Raw genomic sequence first — 21,434 nt, 5'->3', positions numbered from 1 at the left:
GCTTGCCATTATCCATAGATGGCATTTGCATCGCGGAGACTGAACATCTCGCTATTCTCGGTATGTGTATCACCAACCACCTTTTGTGGAACAATCACATACGCGATGTCGCCAAAATTGCCGCAAGATGTTTGGGTTTTCAAAGGCGATGCAAGAAGTTTTTCTCCCCCTCTGATCTGGCTGTTATCTTCAAGACTTATATACGTCCAAAGCTTGAGTATAACTCCCATATCTGGGCTGGTGCTCCTGCAATTTACTTAAGCCTCTTGGACAGTATTGAATGTAGAGTGTTTAGATTGATACGTGATATTACCATCATAAGATCATTTACGTCGCTTGAACATCGTCAAAATGTTTTTTCTCTCAGCCTCTTTTACCGTTTTTTTTTAAACATGTATGCTCTAGAGAAAAAGCCAGTTGCATTTCTACCCTTAAACAATTCAACCGTAATACTCGCTCTTCTAGAAATACTCGTCAATATACCCTCGCGCCCAACTTCAGTCGTACTGTCAAGTAAAGAGATTCGTTCTTTAGCCGCACTACGTGAATGTGGAATGCCTTGCCACACTCTGTCTTTCCCAGCCATTGGGATATTCAGAAATTCTTTCCCAGCCATTGCAATATTCAGAAATGTGCACAACAACTTTCTTTTAACCCATCTCTCCCTTTCCTAGTGCTCACACTGTTCCTAAATACATACAAAAATCTTCAGAGTCGAAGCATTTCTCACCCGGTTTGTATGTTAAAAAACAAAACTGTCGTATTTGGGGTTCAGAGAATCCTTAAGTTCAGTCTCAGTGTCTGGTGTGCTCTTTGGTCAGGAGTTGTGAGTGCACCTTACTTCTTCGAAAACGGCGACCCTCAATTCGGAGCGTTATGATCCCAAAATAACCGACTTGTCTGTCTGATCTCTTGAAAGCATATGTCTACCATTTTAACGGTTAGGTAAGGTTAGGTTATAGTGGCTGTCCAAGATGGAAACGGACACACTTAGGCCGGTTTAATGGATCATTGTGATACCACATGAATCTTGAGGCTTTCTCCTAAGCTCAATGGAACCAGCTTACGTTTTCGAGCCAGAGAAGATGAAAAACCGTTTCTTTCTCTTCCTCGTCCATACAGCTTCTGCAAAAGTCATTGGAGAAAACGCCTAGTCTAGTGGTGTGCTTCCATATTTGACAGTGCCCGGTTATGACACCTATTATCGAGCTTATATGCGATCTGTTAGAGAGAGAAAGCACCTTGAACGTTTTAAATCCAGTGTTTGCCAGATGTTTTTTGTGACTTGACACGTGGTGATGTTGTTCCACCTGGTGCCTGCCCTCCTCTCAGCTTCTTGCATTAGCAGCAGTTTACAGGTTGCGATTGGTATGCCAGTACTTGCCAAACGTGGTAGCATGGGCTGGACTGTACCGTTCCTGGCGAGTTCATCTGCCTTACAGTTACCTGAATGTTGAACTGTTAGAGATGATCGACAGTTATGGACTGTTATAGAATTTGTAGAGACAGAGGCCAGTGATTTGATACGGATATCAGATGTAGATGTCACGATTTTTTTAAGCCAGGACAAGACTTCTTTTATCGCCAAAAGTGACGATAACCCATCTGTGTAAAAATGGATTGACTCATCCTCCAAGAATGTCCTATCCTCCCAAAAAGATCTGGTAGGTATAGAAATTTGAACGTTTCTGTCGAATTGCAGTTGGGGGATGGTGTAGTCTGTGTGCTTTGGAATTGATTCTAAGTACCTTAGAATTACGGAGTGGCCAATGTTGTTGTTAGTCCACTGCGACGAAGCTTTGAGGCGAATAGCAGAGCTTGCAGCTATTTGTTTGCTAAATATGTCAAGAGGTGTAAGGTAGAGCAAGGTGTCCAGTGCCGCAGACGGGGTCGTGCGAAGCGATCCGTTTATACATAGGCAAGCTGAACGGACTTTATTAAGCTTATCCCTGTTTATACCTTTCTCTAAAGCAGTCCACCATACTGCCACACCGATGTGTGTAGCCAATGCGTGATTCTGGGTTGTGAGCCCCATTTATTACCAATAGCTTTATTGCAAGAAACGAGAGGTACAGTAGCTTTTTTGACTCTTTCCTGTACGTTGCGATTCCAATTTAATTTTTTATCTAAGATAAGACCCAGGTATTTAGCCGCGTCTGAGAATTTTAATTGGATTCCTTTAATATAAGGAGGGTTGTCAAATGGAATTTTTATCTCCTCGAAAATAAGGTTTTGTGTGGGTTAACACCCAGTCCACAGTTGTAGTAGCAAGTATGCTTTAAGCCCATTCGACGCTAGCGGTTTGCTGCGGTGTCCTTTCAGCCCCCGATGATGCACCAGAGGCCTTTATGATTTTCGCCCCTTGCCGCCTTTGTCTATAAATGCTTTTTGAGAGTTTTCCAATTCTGGAAGTGCTCTCATTTGTAATGGTAGGGCCATTTTTCACAACCCTGCCACTACTGAAATTAGGTATCGCTACCTTTATATTCTCGTTGCTACAAACAGCAGAGGTCCATGGTTAGCCACTACCCCCTTCTCTGTGTTGGCCGCAGGAGATACGGCAGCAGGATTAGACGCCAAGCTGCCGACCGATCTTGAAGAAATACCGGTCTCATCATTCTTTACATTTTTGTTTTTTTTTTCACCTTTGGTCCCACGAGTTGCGAAGAAAAAAGGTCCATCTGCAAAATGATTCGCATGTACAGATAAGGCTAGTTAATCCGGAGGTCGCCAGGTATCCGGATACTCCGTTTGAGACTGGGCTATTTTTGAATTGGGCCCCAGCCAGGCTGATCATCGACACGGGTCGTTTAACACCGTTGATAAGATGAGAGGTGGTTGGGGAGGAAGAGAAAGGGTGAGGAGTCAGTTGATGTTAATTCATCATTCTGATATGTAAGGAAAAGATTGGAATTCGGCTAGGTTACCTAGAGTGAGAAGGAACGTGGGAGGTGGGATTTGAGTTGGTGACATAAACGTAGGCTGGTATGCCTTGTTTATGTGGGAACGGATGATGATTCTGGGAAGGTAGAGGGATAAGAACGTCCTTTAGTTTCAGGACTCATCTGGAGAAAATTCTCGAAAATCATTGACCTTACTCAGCTTCTACAACTCGACAAGTTCGACGTTCAGAGTAAAAGAACGGTTACCCCTCAAAAATTTCAAAAATTGTGTACATTTTTTCGTAACATATTAACCGCAAGACTTTTTTAGTTCTTCTGGCGGAAAATTTTCAGAGTCATTCAAAATGTAGGTAAAGAGTGGGAGTGGAGGACGATTGATCAATTTCCTCTTTAAATATTTGCACCAATCATTTCTTGTGTTACGCGTACGTGTAATGTTGCTTCTCACTTTTTGATCTGGCTATAATCTGGGCATTTTTTCAGTAACTTAAATAATCATTTTGGAACGTAGTTAAAAAAAAAAGCTTTTAAGATGAAAGAAATGCTGGAGTACCTACAACTTCAGTCGTACTGTGAAGTACAGGTATACATTTCTTAGCCGTACTTCGCGAATGTAGATTGATTCAACACTCTCTATATTAACCTTTCATTCAAACTTTCGAGGTATATGAGCAAAAACGCTCAAAATATTGTGTGTTCGATTCAAGCTATTTCAATTTTTTAATGTTAAATTTTTGATTTTTAACAAACGTCTATATCTTGTCAATGGTGAATGCAGTGAAGTAATATTTTTTTTTATTAATAAAATTAATAATAATTTATAATAAACAATAAATGATTCTGTAATGAATTCAATTCAATCAATTATGAAAAGGTCCAAAACACTCATTTGATAGGTAGTTTATTATTTTAAGGACGGTACCCGTAATAGAATTAAAAGGTTTTTCATCCTCAAATGATTTGCTCAGATTTTATGTTAATTTAAAAAAAGGAAAATCACTACAAATAACCATACATCTAACTTAAGATTTCTTTTCAATTCATTTTCAAAAGTAGCCATTTCCCTAACTTTAAACATTTCTCTAAGAGAAAAAAAAGTTATACGTACCCCGTACGATGAAAATTCGTCCATCCTACGCAACGCACAGCATGAAACATGACTGAAATTGAAAATTGTGGTCGAATTTTATGCAAATTTATTACCATTTTGCTGACACTGTAACCTATCTCAAAAAACCCTTTTCACTTAATCAATTGATTAAAGTTGTGTATACAACTCGTGTATAAAACACCCTTTCTCCTTTTCATTCACATTTAATTTAACAGGTCATATTTCAATATAAAATATTCGATTTAAAAAATTTCCAGTCAATAACGATGATAGCAAATATTGTACATATAAAACAACACGCTTTATGGCCAAGGCTTAAAATATGTGATTGTGATTGTGATATAGAAAAATAAAACAGGACTAAAACATCCCTCAGAAAAAATGAGCCAACAAAAATGCCAGTCCATATTTTATATTTTTTGATAACAAAAAAATGTGTATGTGTGGATATTTAAAAAATGGTGGAAACGAGCCAAAGCCACCTCTCATTTTTGATTTTATATTTTACTCAGCGTTCATTCTACTGTACTCAATTTATAAGGAACTGCAATATTGTACAGTGGTGTGGCAAAATGGAAAAAAAGGACTAAAAATAATAGGTACCTATACTACATTGCTTCATAATCGAAATTGCCATCTGTAAAATGGGGATCAAAAAACACCCCGCACCGCTGCGCTGGTTTGCTCTGCGCTAGCGTTAACGTTAGCGTTAGCTCTAGCAGACCGTTCATAGCACAGGAGAGTTAGCGAGCATACACTTTGTTTATTTTATGTCCTTTTTATAGCAAAAGTGCATGATATAGGATAGATACGTATCCTGCTACAACCTACCTCCCTAAACCTGGTATGTACCTTCAATTCAGCCCCCCCCCAGAATCCAATCTGTTGGTAATTTTACTAGCATCGCGTATTAAATTGTGGAGATGTTGAACATGGCATACATATTGGCTTGGCCGTACTTTTGTTTTCGAGGGGGGTGGTCGGGAGTCTGGACTGGGTTGAGCTGGAGGGACGTGTGTTGTTAATCCATTTGGATAAGGAGCACAAATATATATTTTCTTTTTTTTTTGGGAGGAAAAAAGGACATACCGAAGGTTCAGGAGGAAGTTACTGTAGGTATTTGGTGCTGCGCCGTATATGTAACGTAGGTATTTTCGAGTATATGGATACTTCCGACTTTGTGGGTGACTCATGCTATTTGTAAATTTGAGAAATGAAAAGTCCCCTTTTATGGCAGATAAAAATGAGAATTTGATTACCTCGGCTGCATGGCTTTTATGTTATGTGGGCGTTTGTGTGTGGGTGGTGTATGTATTAGTTAGATATAAATTATGTGACGTAGAAATGTGTCCTTTTTATTTATTGGAAGTTAAAAAGACGATTGCTATATAGATAAGCGAACGAGGCACACGAGCACAGAGAATAAACGGATGCAGATATAATTTTAATATTTTTTTAGCTCACTGCAATTTGAAGTCTTGAAAGTATTTGATACGTTCACTTAATTTGAAGACTTTTTTCTAAATAAAAATTAAAGAAATTAAATTTTAAAAGATTTCTCCTCATTTTCGAGGAATTAAAAGAATGGAAGGTGGATTTCTTAAAATTCTTCATATCATTTTTGTTATTTTAATTAACTTTATAAATATTTAAAATATTTATATTTATTTTCAAAAATCGAAAAAATAGTTTCTCAATCTTAAAGAATTTAAACATTTTTTTTTTCTTAAATATTTTGAGAAAAAATAAAACTACTTACTTCAAACTTATTTAATTTATTAAGAATTGTTTCATTTCGTTAAAATCTAAAATCCACCGATAAAAACTTTAAAAATAAAAGCAGAAATTACGTATCACGAAGTTCCTTAGATTATTGCAAAAAAATAATCATTTCAATGCTCAAAACTTTTTCAGTGTGAGCCTCCTCGTAGAATTTTTTTCGATTTTCAGTAAATACTCACTCATTCTACCGATTATCAATCCTGCTCACTCATCCTCACTCTTCCTTACTCATTCTCACTCACCCTCACTCATCCTCACTCATCCTCACTCATCCTCACTCATCCTCACTCATCCTCACTCATCCTCACTCATCCTCACTCATCCTCACTCATCCTCACTCATCCTCACTCATCCTCACTCATCCTCACTCATCCTCACTCATCCTCACTCATCCTCACTCATCCTCACTTATCCTCACTCATCCTCACTCATCCTCACGCATCCTCACTCATCCTTACTCATCCTCACTCATCCCTACTCATCCTCACTCATCCTAACTCATCCTCAAATTATATACCGAATAGGGTAAGATCCATCCAAACAAAGAAAACTTATGGTTTTACTTCGAGTACAGACTTCATAGGGTCAAGGCTGTAAGTATCTGGATTTATAAAGCCAATTCCAATGTCCCAATGGTATTACAAATGCGCGTAGCACTACGTCATCGTCTGTTCCGACGGTCGCCTTCAATGACACTAATTTTGTGTGCTCAAATGATAAAGCCAAATTGCTTGAAGCACAGTTTGCTGTTAATTCTATGCTGAGAAAGCATACAAGATTCTATGGAACGAATCAAAGTACTTACTGATCTTGACGTTCACAAATCCGATAGCGTGGATAGTATCCTCACTATTGTTATAAAGAGTTGTTCTTAAACGCTGTAAAAACTACTGCGTAAGCTTTTCTATTTATCCTATTCTATTGGCCTCCATTCGAGTGGATGGAAAACAACATTTGTCCAGCCTGTCCCTAAAATAATTTAATCCCACTCATCTTCATACTATTAACCAATTACACATACGACCCTTTTCTCCAAGTTCATGGAAACACTGATCAGTTTTCATTTCCTATCCTACTTTCTTCTTTGCTTGCATTGTGTTAAATCATTATGAGGACATTCATGTCCCTTTGGCTTAATTGCTAGCACAATATTAACAAAAAAATCCTAACTCATCCTCATTCATTCCCAATAATCCTCATTCATCCTTTTTCATCCTCACTCACCTCACTCATCCTCACTCAATCTCACTCATCCTCACTCATCCTCATTTATCCTCATTTATCCTCATGCATCCTCATTCATCCACACTCATCCTCACTCACCCTAACTCATCCCCACTTAACCTCATTCATCCTCATTCATCCTCATTCATCCTCATTCATCCTCATTCATCCTCATTCATCCTCATTCATCCTCATTCATCCTCATTCTTCCTCATTCATCCTCATTCATCCTCATTAATCCTCATTCATCCTCATTCATCCTCATTCATCCTCATTCATCCTCATTCATCCTCATTCATCCTCATTCATCCTCATTCATCCTCATTCATCCTCATTCATCCTCATTCATCCTCATTCATCCTCATACATCCTCATTCATCCTTATTCATCCTAATTATTCCTCATTTATCCCCATTCATCCTTATTCATCCTCATTCAACCTCATTCATCCTCATTCAACCTCATTCATCCTCATTCATCCTAATTCATCCTCATTCATCCTAATTTTACCTCTTTCTTCCTCATTCATCCTCATTTATCCTCATTCATCCTCATTCATCCCCATTCTTCCTCATTCATCTTGATTCATCCTCTTTTCATTCCAATTCATCCTCACTCATCCTTACTCATCTTCATTCATCTTTACTCGTGGTCACTCATTCTTAACTCACTCCCAGTAGATAGTTCTACACACTTCTTTAAAAATCAACGGAGGCAGTCTTATAAAGCTTAACCGCTCCGTATTTTCACAGAATTTCTTTTCAAATACTTAATAAACATTTAAGCCCACACCAACGAATTTACCCAAACTAAGTGTTTTCAGTTGAACCTTCAATTTTTATTTTTAAGTCAAAATAAAGGAGAAGAAAATTGACTGAAAAATCAAATCAAATCATTATAAGGGTATTCATATTCCATTGAGTGTTCGCACAATATAAACAAAAAAATCTTCACTCATCCTGATTCATCCCCATTCATCATCACCTATCCTCACTCATGGTCATTCATTCTCATTCATCCCCATTCATCCTCATTCATCCTCATTCATCCTCTTTCATCCTCATTCATCCTCATTCGTCCTCATTCATCCTCATTCATCCTCATTCATCCTCATTCATCCTCATTCAACCTCACTCATCCTCGCTCATCCTCACTCATCCTCACTCATCCTCACTCATCCTCACTCATCCTCATTCATCCTCACTCATCCTTACTTATCTTCTTTCATCCTCATTCATCCTCACTCATCCTTACTTATCTTCATTCATCTTTATTCATCGTCATTTATCCTCACTCATGCTCACTCATCCTCACTCAACCCCACTCATCCTCACTCATCCTCACTCATCCTCACTCATCCTCACTCATCATCACACATCCTCACTCATCCATACTCAGTGGATAATTCTACACGCTTCTTTAAAAATCAACTGAGGCAGTCTTATAAAGCTTAACCGCTCCGTGTTTTCACAGAATTTCTTTTTAAATACTTAATAAACATTTAAGCCCACACCAACGAATTTACCCAAACTAAGTGTTTTCAGTTGAACCTTCAATTTTTATTTTTAAGTCAAAATAAAGGAGAAGAAAATTGACTGAAAAATCAAATCAAATCATTATAAGGGTATTCATATTCCATTGAGTGTTCGCACAATATAAACAAAAAAATCTTCACTCATCCTGATTCATCCCCATTCATCATCACCTATCCTCACTCATGGTCATTCATTCAAATTCATCCCCATTCATCCTCATTCATCCTCATTCATCCTCTTTCATCCTCATTCATCCTCATTCGTCCTCATTCATCCTCATTCATCCTCATTCATCCTCATTCAACCTCACTCATCCTCGCTCATCCTCACTCATCCTCACTCATCCTCACTCATCCTCACTCATCCTCACTCATCCTCATTCATCCTCACTCATCCTTACTTATCTTCTTTCATCCTCATTCATCCTCACTCATCCTTACTTATCTTCATTCATCTTTATTCATCGTCATTTATCCTCACTCATGCTCACTCATCCTCACTCAACCCCACTCATCCTCACTCATCCTCACTCATCCTCACTCATTATCACTCATCCTCACTCATCCTCACACATCCTCACTCATCCTTTCTCATCTTCATTACTCTATACTCGTGCTTACTCATTCTTAACTCACTCCCAGTGGATAGTTCTACACCCTTCTTTAAAAATCAACTGAGGCAGTCTTATAAAGCTTAACCGCTCCGAATTTTCACAGAATTTCTTTTTAAAAACTTAATAAACATTTAAACCCACACCAACAAATTTACCCAAACTAAGTCAAAATAAAGGAAAAGAAAATTGACTGAAAAATAACAAGACCGCTTTGTCATCGAATCTATTTTATTTGTCCTTCTTCCAAGACATCGACATCAGGGTGTTAAATCCTTGACATTTTAAGGATATCTTCAATTTAAAAAAAAAGGGATGAGTTTTTTGTGAGTTTCATTTTTGTTTTCCTTGCAGTCCATCAGAAAATGAAAGAGAGCTATAAATAAATGATGGAACATCTCAAGAGGTTCAAAACATACAAACTCCTTCTTAATACTACGAGTATACATACATATAAGTATAAGATAGATCCTTTATTTTATCAAATGGCATCATCCGTATTCGTATATATATTTAATTGCAAAATCATGCTGACATGTCCAAGAAACAAGAACAAGCAGAAGCAGCAATTTGTGATGAGAAATTTTCATTATTTTCACAGATGTACGATGAGCCATTACCTTACAATTCCTAATTCTCTCTCTTTTAGTTTTTGAATTTATTTTGAAAACATTTCAAAATTCAAGGAAAGTGATGGAGTTGCCAATGAAAATGACGAAGCAGGACGAAAACAAGGACGAAAAGGAAGAATGATTATATGAAGTGCGGCAGTTTGTTTTTAGTTATGTTTACTTTGTATTTTAATTAGATGTTTTTTTGTTGTTGTTGTTTTCTCAAGAAATGAAAATATTTTGACAAGTAGTATAGTAGCTTATGGAAATATATGTTTGTATGTGTATTTCTGTTTATCTTATTATCCTGTGAAAATATAAGAAAATCATTTATTTTCAAGGTCCTTGTTTTGATGGTGGTGGCACCTCACCAACCTTACCAACCTCCACAACACCCTCAAAAAGGATTTAAGGGGGTATTCTGGTCTAGAGACATGAATTTTAGGTAATTTTTGAAGTGCTGTAGAAAAAAGCAAGCAACAATTTTACCATACATTTTTTTATACATTATTTATTCACGTTAGAAGCATACAAAAAAAATAAAAAAGTAAAAAAAAAAATCAAAATTCCGTTAGTTATCAGTTCATGGAGTGGTGCGTCTCAAAAATTTGGTGCGTGACCATACCCACGATTTTAACTCTCCTAGAAATCTGAAATCAAAAACTAAAAAAGATTATTAATCTACAATAATGTCGCAATGTCTGGAACTACGGAAAAGTTACAAACATTTCTTTTTACAAAATGGCGGCTGTCTAAAGAAAAATATAAAAAATTTACCATTTTTTTGAACATTCTTCGATTTGTTAAAAATATTAAAAATGAAAATTTGGGGATGGCCGTAGTTCCGGACGTAGACAAGTCCCTAAAGAAGAATCTCTTAAAATTTCAAGTAAATCGGTTCGGCAGAACCTGAGAAATCGTGGGTATCAGATTCAAAAAGACAGTTCTGAGAAAAACGCGTTTAAAGTACCCCATTATGTCTTTTGTTCTATTAGTTGCAGCCCAACCGATTTGGATGGCTGCTCAGCAAAATACTTATTTCTCCGAAAATAATTTGAATTTGGGAAAATCCTCTCGTAGACATATTCTAAAATAGTTATACTATGAAAATATGAAAAGAAAAAAAAATCGATTTTTTTAATTTCTAGACCAGAATACCCCCTTAAAGTGCGATGTGCCAGTGAAAGGACTTCCCAGTTTAAATATTAGGTAGGAACTTAATTGGTCCTTTATAATGGTTTTCATCCCGATCTTATAGCACTTCATCAGTGAATTATAATATTCCGCATTAGTCCATAATTTTTGGCCATTTCCATTTGACATAATACATAATTTAAAAAAGGGGATTTTTGAGCTATTTAATGGTTTTAATTTAATTCCCCCAAAAAACCTCACCAAATGTCAGGACGAAGTGCGATATAATTAGTCCTGCACTTATACGAACTACATTACCTCTATAAAAGTGCATTAAGATATGCCCTCTTACCCTCTAAAATTCAGCGACTTAGAGGAAGTGTTGCATGTAATCCCCCCATCACATACCCACCTTTTGCCATATCTCTTCCGTCCTGGCAAAGGACTATAATATAAATGTCCAGGTGTGGTTAGTCATCTCATTACCCTCACTCTTACCTTATGTTTTTAAATCCCTTTTTATATCTATAATGTATGTGGTCATAGCGTAACGCCGGGTATAATAAACATTACGAGTTTCCACAGAAACGAAATGTGGCAAGCCCATTAAAACAATGTGGTTCAGGGTGATGGGTTATGGGAGGCTATGTAGTGTATAGGGTTTAGGGGTAAAAGTAGCTTGGCTTGGCTTATGGCATCATGGTCCATATAGGTTGGGTTTTCTGAATTGCAGTCTGTTTTCAAGAGAATTCGTTGGTACCTACATTCAAATAAAACGCCAAATTGTTAATTAGGATTTTTTTTGGTGGTGTTTCTTTTTATTTTTGAATGAAGTTATAAACATTAAGTCAGATTAAAAGGTGAATTGCTTTTTTGGGAAAAGTATATGCGGTTGCATAAATTTATGTTAAGTGTCAGAATGATTAACACGATTTATAAATGTTTTAGTATTTTTTTTTGAAATAATGTTCTTATGGTTTTATCTTTTTTTATGAGAGCTTGAATTGGGAACTTGGATGATCTAAGCTAATAGCGTAATTTCACAAATGAATACGTAAGTTTTTTAAGATTTTAAGGCAATGCCTCCCATAGAAAGTCCTTCAAAAAATGTCTTACTGGCAAATTTATTAGTTGGATTTGACATAACTTACTTACTTACTTGAGGTGGCGCTACAGTCCTGTTGGAACTAGGGCCTCACCCAACAAACTTCTCCATCTAGCTCGGTCCCTAGCTAGATGTCTCCAGTTTCGCGGTCCAAGTTGGGTGAGGTCACCTTCCACTTGTGCACGCCACCTGATCCGCGGTCTTCCTCTACTGCGCTGTCCTGTGGGTGTGATTCGAAGACTTTCCGGGCCAGAGCATTGGTTTCCATGCACTCTACGTGGCCCAGCCATCTTAGTCGTTGGACTGTACCCTTCTGGCTAAGTCTACGTCGCTGTACAGCCCGTACAGCTCATCGTTCCATCTTCTCCTCCACTCCCCTTCGATGCATACGGGACTGTAGATCACACGAAGAACTTCTCTCTCGAAGCGACCCAAGGTGCTTTCATCCGCTTTTATCAAAGTCCATGCTTCTCTACCGTATAGCAGGACGGGGATGATAAGGGTCTTATACAGCAACACTTTGGTCCCTCGAGAGAGGATTTTACCACTCAATTGCTTTCTTAGTCCAAAGAAACAGCGGTTAGCAAGAGTTATTCTGCGTTTGATTTCAGGGCTGGTGTTGTTTTCTGCGTTAACAGCAGAGCCTAGGTAGACGAAGTCCTTGACTACCTCAAAGTTACGTCTGTCGATGGTGACGTTTTGACCAACACGAAACCATGTACTTTGTTTTGCCTTCATTAACCCTTCAACCCATTTTTGCCGCCTCTACCTCAATACTCACAAAAGCCCCATTGACATCACCCTGAGTTCTTCGGATTATGTCAATGTTATCAGCATATGCCAGTAATTGAACAGACTTTTGAAAAATATTGCCTCTAGTGTTGACGTGTGAGCTCTGCACTATTCTTTCAAGCACGATGTTAAAAAAATCACATGACAGCGCATCACCTTGTCTAAAACCTTTTTTTGACATCAAAAGGTTCTGTTAAGTTGTTTTCAACCTTTATGGAGCAGCGTAAATTCTCCATGGTCATCCTGCACAAACGGACGAGTTAGACAGGGATGCCAAAACTAGACATGGCTACATACAGCTCGTCAATGTAGATGCTCTCATATGCGGCCTTGAAATCAATGAAACGATGGTGGGTGTCGATTTGGTGTCCGTGGATTTTCCTGGTCTAAAACCACACTAATTAGGACCTATCCTGTTCATAAAACTTTCGAACTTCATTCCTGCTTTTAAACCTCTCAACATCTTCGACCGCACGCTTCTCATGCCCTCTCTTTTTCCTTTTGAGAAGTCGGCGTTCCTCTCGCCTCTTCTGCTCATAGAGCTCATGAGCAGCTCTTGTCCTTTGCGTGCCTGTTGTTTGGCTGCATTTGCGTGCCGACATTCCTCATCAAACCAAGGGTTCCTTTTTGGTGGCTGTTTTTAACCCATTTACATTGTGTTGGCGGCAGAGAACTTCGAGAGAGGTTACTTGTGTTGGTCGGAAAAGGATTTGGCGATCTCTGGCGATTGTAGCCGTTCGACGTTGTACCTTCTCCCAGCACATCCCTGTTTTGCCTTGGGTCTGGAAATCCGAAGTACTACCTTGGCTACAACGAGGTAGTGGTCCGAGTCGATGTTAGCTCCTCGGAAAGTTCGTACATCCATAATGCTGGAAGCGTGTCGTCGATCGCAATGTGGTCAATCTAGTTGACTGTAAATTGATCTGGAGAGCTCCGAGTTCCTTTGTTTGTCCTTTGACGTTTCGCCCCGTAGCAAAATCTATGAACCTGAATCCGTTGTCGGAAGTGTTGTCGTGCAGGCTGTTCTTCCCGATTATTCCACCAAAGATTTCTTCCCTTCCTAGCTTGGCATTAAAATCGCCCAGGACTATTTTAATATCGTAGCTAGGGCACTGCTCATATGTTTTGTCTAGGAGCTCGAAGAACATGTCTTTGGTGTTGTCGTCTTTCTCTTCTGTGAGGGCGTGCGCGAACATAAGGCTAATGTTGCCGAATTTAGCCTTGATGCGTATGGTCATGAGGCGCTCATTGATGCACATATAGCTCAAGACTTCTTGCCTAAGTCTGGATCCAATGACGAAGCCGCATCCAAATAAGCGCTGTTGGTTTTTGTGGTAGCAGTCACCATTGTAAATATCCCAGTTTTTCATCCTCTTTTTGCCCGGCCCATCCCATCGTATTTCCTGGATGGCTGATGTCTGATTTATTGCAATCTAGGGCCTCTGCTAATTCTTGGGGTGCACGTGGTCTGGTAATGGACAGTAAATCCGTCCGTATCCGAGACTTGTTGGTGCTTTGCAAATATGAAAGCTTTTACGTGGCCAGAAAGTGACCCTGACGGCACAACCCCCAACCTGGAGGGCCAGATCCTAAGTATAACTCCAAGGATGGGGAGCCGGATTAAACCGCTCCTTATAGGCCTGCGCTCCGAATAAGTCGAAGAAGCTCTATAAGGTGTTCACTAAGTAGTTCAACCTTACTGTAACTGTAGACGCCAATGTTGACTCCATCTCGAGAATTCGTCTGCTGCTGCCTGGATAAGGAGAGGTGCCTTAGTGGAAACACCTTTCCCCCCTTTCTCGTTTGCTGCCCCCAACATTTTTCCACTGGGGTTGGAATCCAATCTCCAGTTGAGGTACTAGGCACCCGATGTTCACCACGGGGAAGTAAGAGTAGGAGTTGATAGACAGAGGTGGGTTTTGAGAAAAACCTGTAGACGCTTGTGTCCTCTTGAATGCACATGTCTACCATTTGAACACCACGAGTGGTATTTTTTAGATCTAAATTACGTACCACATAGAAGCGAATTTTCCTTCCTTACATATGGAGCCAACTATTCTCCGCAAGACTTTCCTCTCGAACGGAGATAAGAGGTTAAGATGTCTTTGACTATGCAACCAAGGCTCGGATTTAGGAGATCCAGATGTGACTACTGCATCATAGAATTATATAGCAGCAATTTGGAATTTATATTGTGATTTTTGGATTTAAAAGTTCTTGATAAACTATAACCGGTTTTGTTGATCTTGACCAGACGCCCGTGTATTTCTTTTTCTATGATATTATCAGCCGATACTGTTGACCTCGGTTAGTGAATGATTGGACCACTTCAAATTCGTGATCGCTTACCGTTATTGCTGTTGGGTTACCAACGTTTCCCGCAGAAGAAGGCGCTATGTCGCAGGTTTTTTTTCCGCTTGCTCGATCTGGATATATGAGTTCAATAAAGCTTGATAGCTTTTTCCAAAGATGTCATGTAAGCCTGTAGTTGGCCTTGTTGACTTTGCGGTATCTCTGGTTGATGTTTCAGATTCTTTAATTGCTTTATCTAAAGCCAGGTTGAAAACTAGGTGGGCAACTCATCTTCTTGTTGGAGCCCACTATTTTTGTTGAAGAGGGGTGGGGGGGGATAGCAATCCAGGTTATTTGGTTTATATGATCAATGAAAATATCTTATAGGTTGTACTCAGAAAAGTAATACCCCTATAATTGTTGCAATCAGAGATATTTCATTTCTTATGGAACACATAATACCTTTACCACAGTCTTCTAGAATCTCTTAGGAATGTACAGTAACACTTTATACAATGCTTGGTGATATGATTCGCCTTCCTATTTGATCAGCTCTACTGGGATGCAAGCTGGCCCAGAGGCTTTGTTGTCCTTCAGTCACTTGGCAAAATGTTTGATTTCTTCAAAGCTTGGTGGCTGCTGCATTACATTGTTTTCTTGAAATAATGGAGTCGTCTCTTCTTCGGTGAGATGAACGCTGAGTTATTCATTAAATTGCATTTTCCATCGATTCAGAATGGTGATCAGATTTCTCTCTCCGTCTTTACTGTTTGTACAGATCGCACTGAAAAGAAGCAACTCACTGCAAAAACCCTTCTTGAACGTTTTATTTGTTGAAAGGGGGGATATAACAAAAGGCCACCAATAACACCTTTTGACTCTGAGGCTACGTGAGAGATAAAGTCTAAAACCACAAAACATTAAAAATGAAATTCGTGGAGTTATAGAAGACATTCATCCTTGAATGTGCAAATTGGTCAGGAAAAATTGTATGAATAGGGTATACCTAATGTTCAAAGTCCTGGCTGATATTATTTTCTATCGTTCCTCTCAACAATAAAATAAATATCCATTGATTTCTTATAAAATATTTTGTTTATTTTTTTAAATATCAAAATAAGACCTTTTATTGAAAAACTCTTTACATTTTTGAGAAAACTGAAAATACGTAACAATTCCAGCCATTTTGTTCAAAAAAGTTTAACTTTCGATTTTTTTGTATTGTGAATATTATAAATTCAAAAACCATGTAATTGGCTCCTTTGTTCATTAAATCATTCAAAGTTCAAAGAATACACCATCAAAATATAGAAATACAAAATTCATAATAAAAATTCTAAAAACTACAAAGGAAAAGATATTTCCATAAGTCTTTTGGTAAAAATGATGGAGTTACTTCGATGAGGATCTGCATATATATGCAACGTTCTTTTAGATACTTTTTTTGTATTCCTAGAACGTTTGTATAGGTAAAATTTTATATTGTATAGTTGATAACCAAAATAAGAAAAAAGTGAATCTTTGTACCATCAAATGTTAGTACCAATACCCTACCCTACCCACGCTTCCCATTTCTAACCTCTATCCAATATTCTATTATTCTCAAAGCACCTAGAGTAGGTATATGTAGGACGTAGGTACCTAACCTATATTCATTCCGTATAAAATAGATACTAGATATATGACTTCAAAAATTGAAAAGGACCTTTTTTTATGGTGAAGCAGGTTGGAATATATGGAAAATATCTTTTGAAATAGAAAAATATAGTGATTTTTGTTCTCCTATCCGTTACTTTATGTATCTATGTATATCAAATGCAAACATTACTTTCTACAATAGTGAATATATTATTATTATATTTTATACTGTATATCAAACAATATATATTGCTCTACTGGAAAAGGCTTATAGTGTGAATAGGTTTAGGTAAAGGGTATATACTCATATATGAAGTACTGCACCTTTGGGTTTTCGAGATATGATTATACCCAACCCATGCAAAGATTCTCTAAGAAATGTAAATTTTTATAAGGCTTTGAAAAAAAATCGTTTAGGATTTTTCTCAAAGCTTAACAAAAGAGCATTGAAAATAGCTTTTATTTTCCATTCGATATTATTAAGTGGGTTAAAGGTAGATAAAGAATGAGATTATTTTTTGGAAGTTCTAGAAATGTAGTTTTTTGGATTTTATTATCAAGCTCGATGGCCCAGTAACCGTTAGTCATATATTTTGTGTATACCTATGATATATAGAGAAATACAAACAATCACACTATTTTTATGTTAATTATGTATTTTGTGATATGTTTAACGAACTATTTGTGTTTAATTTACAGAAAAAAGCCAAATTTTTAAAAATCACATTTGAAATATTGATATTTCTCAAAGTTTCAAGGGATTACTTTTGTGTCTTCGGCCGAATCTTAAGAAACAACAAAGAACTTGACTTTAAGATATTTTTAACTTCCCGTAGGAAGTTATTGTAACGGGTCCGATTTGTCAAATTGAAAATTTTGACATTTCTCGACGTTTCAAGGTCTCTAGAGTTGAAATAAAAGATTTTTAGAAAGATGTCTATGCGTGCGTGTGTACGTACGTTCGCGACGTTTTTTTGGTCCTCCATAGCTCAAACTGGAAAAAAATTGTCACCTCCAAAATTTTACGACTAAAATATGATTTCATCAATTTTGTGCAACGAAAAATAATGTTTTTGACATCTGATACAATTTTGAGGAAAATCGAATTGACAGTTTTTCTTATAAAAAATAAAAATCTAAAAAAAACATTACTCAAAGTTGGTAAAAATTGATATTCGACTCGATTATCTTTTCAGAACTTTGAGATATTGGCTTTAATTTACATTTATCTTTAAAAAAATATTGTTGTCAACATTCTGTTAAATTTTTAAAAAAATCGAATTGACAGTTTTTTTACAAAAAATTAAAAACCGAAAAAAAATTAATAAAAGTTGGTAAAAATGATTTTCGACTCAAATATCTTTTCAAAAAATTGAGATAATAGCTTTTTACTTATAAGAAATATTGTTTTCAACGTTAGGACACATTTTGAGAAAAATCGAATTGGACAGTTTTTTTTACAAAAAATAAAAACCTAAAAAAAAATGTATAAAAGTTGATAAAAAATGATGTTTATTTTCGACTCAAATATCTTTTCAAAAATTATAGATATTGGATTAAAACTACTTAATTGTTGTTAACATTCAGTAAAATTTTGACAAAAATCGAATTGTCATTTTTTGTACAAAAAATTAATAACCTAAAAAAAGTTTTACAAAAGTTGGTAAAAATTTACTTTCAACTCAAATAGCTTTTCAAAAATATTAATATATAATTTTCACACGCCAAGTTGGTTGAGGTTAAGCGTGCGCAACCTGATTCCCTGTTTTCCTTCACTGTGCCGTCCCTCGGGATTATTTTCAAAGACCTTCCGCTCAACATAACCCAGCCACCTCAGTCGTTTGTCTTTTATTTTTGTAGCCAGGTAAGTTTTGCCGTACAGCCCGTACAGTTGGTTGCTGTACGTTGATGAAGACGGGAGCAAAAATCACCCGAAAAATTTTTCTGTCAAAGCATCCTAAAACGGTCTCATCTTTCTTTGACAGGGTCCAAGCCTCAGTGCTATAAATAAGAACAGGGATTATGTGTGTCTTATAGATGGTGATTTTAGATATTCGAGAGAAGACTTTTATACTAAATTGGCTTTTAACACCAAAGAAGCAGCGATTAACAATTGTTATTATCCCTTTAATTTCAGCCACTGGTGTCGTTGTCTGAATTAATAGCTGTGCCTAGGTAGACAAAGTCCTTAACTACGTCAAAGTTATAGTTGTCCATGGTGGCGATTTATCGTGTCTTACAACATCCATCATAATATTATTAACTTCACAGAGCGAAAAAAGACCACCTAAAATTAATAAGATTGCCTTATTAAGGTGTTTTACTAAGAAATCTTATTGAAATGAGTGAGTAATATGCTATTTCCATAGAGAAATCGTATTGATCTTATTAGGAATATCTTATTGATTTTTGAAGAGTTTTTCTTATACCTTTCACGTAGAATATCACATTAATCTATGTAAATAATGATTAATTCTTATTGATGGGAAGTTTCAATAAGTCAAGCATATACAGTCTTATGTTCAAATTCCAAAATATGGATATCTTCTTAAATCAATAAGAATTTCTTATGAAAAATTTAATAAGAAAAACGTATTACTTTTTAGTTTAATCAGTAAATCCTCTTAAATCAATAAGTTCTCTCATCCTAACAGCTGTCTATAAGGAAATCTTCTTAAACCAATAAGATCTCCATATTGCATTGTTCTCCAAATAATATGAAAACCTTATTAATTTTCGGTGTTAAGAAGACAATCTTATTAAAAATGATTTTCTTTAAAACCTATAAGAAAATCTTATCAAAACAATAAGATCTCCCTATTATTTCCCAGAAACTATTATGTGGCTGTGAATGCTACAAATAACAGTACTTTTGGAAAATAATAAGAAAAACTTATTACTTTTCGGTTTAATAAGTAAATCTTCTTAAAACAATAAGATTTCTATAAGGAACAATAAGATCTCCACATAAAACTTCGAAGAGACGATCACGTCACTCTTGTAATAACTGTACTTTTGGCCAATAATAAGAGAAACTTATTAATTGACAGTTTTATAGGAAAAGCATTTCGTTTTATGATCTCAGCGCGTTCGGACATTCATTTTTCTTAAAGTAATAATTTATAGCCTTATGATGGATAAGGAAAGTGATTCGCGAAGTGTGACACTGAACGACATAGAAAACTTATTAAGCGAAAGAAATAACTTAAGTGAAGTGATAAGCATAAGTTTGCCTTGCATTTCGTTCTCGTTAAAAATGATGATATGAAAATGATTGTTAGACGATGGGATAATTTGTCTTTCTCAGAGCATTTTCAATCATATTTGGTTGGAAATGCTAGTCCGTCATATTCATGTACCACTGTTGAATTAAGTTCTATAGATGGACCTCCAATTCACTTCTATTCATTGAACAATGGACTTAAGGTCATTCGGCAAAAAAAATATTGGAAATGAGGAATGTTGTGAATATGTACACATATGTTATTATTACATATGTATTTTATGTATTTTTATATTTTCGAAAATACAATTTATAAATAGCTATATAAGAAACTGTAATCTGTAAAAAAAATGTATTCATTACAAAAAAATAAAAGTAAAATATTAAAAAGAAAACACATTTGGTTTTTCTTTTTCTTTTGGAGAACTAATTATGTATGTAACTATACGAAAATCAGTTGGAAACAATAGGGAAAACTAATTAGAACCATGTGGAAATCTGCTGGAATTAATATGGAAAACTTATTGAAGGTATGAGAAAAACTCATAGTAACAATAGGAAAAACTTATTGAAACAATGCGAGAATCTTCTGGAATCAATATGGAAAACTTATTGAAAATATGAGAAAAACTCATAGAAACAATAAGGAAAACTTTTTAAAACTATGTGAAATACTTTTAAAAATAATATGGAGAACTGATTGAAAGTAGGTGGAAATCTTTTTAAAATAATATGTAAAACTTATTGAAATTCACAAAAAACAATAAGTTTTTCTTATTGTTTCAAGAAGATTTTCTTATGAAAATTATGAGATATCTTATTAAATATATATGGCCATCTTATAGAATGGGTGTCAAAATTTCAACAAGATTTTCTGTATTGTTTTAATAAGACTTTCTTCTTGGATAAAAACCATAGAGAAATCTTATTGTTTTTCTTCTATTTTATGTGGTGCTTTTCGCTCTGTGTTCCCATAGGAAGTTATTGTAATGGGTCCGATTTGTCAAATTGAAAATTTTGACATTTCTCGACCTTTCAAGGTCCCTAGAGATTTTTGTACGTACGTTCGTACGTCCGTACGTTCGTGACGATTTTTTCTTCGTCCATAGCTCAAAAACCAGAAGAGACATCGACTTCAAATTAATTTTGCTATACAGATAATAAAGCAGAAATATGCAGAAAGGGCTCTTAAGAAAATTGCGTGGGTTTTTTTATAAATCAAAAAAACTGAAAAAAAAAAATTTTCACCTCTAAAATTTGACGACTAAAATATGATTTTATCTCCAAAACCATTGAAAATTGCTGAAGTAATTGCCATACCAAAGCAAGGTAAACCACCTACAGAAGTGACGGCTTACAGACCAATATCGCTTATACCAATTAGGGCAAAAGTTTTTGAAAAACTGCTTGTCAAGAGACTTAGCAAAACCATAGAAGAAAGAAGGCTAATCCCAAACCATCAATTTGGCTTTAG

This window comes from Eupeodes corollae, chromosome 3 (assembly GCF_945859685.1).
Source record: "Eupeodes corollae chromosome 3, idEupCoro1.1, whole genome shotgun sequence".
NCBI lineage: Eukaryota > Metazoa > Arthropoda > Insecta > Diptera > Syrphidae > Eupeodes > Eupeodes corollae.
Note: the sequence above shows the minus strand (reverse complement) of the source record.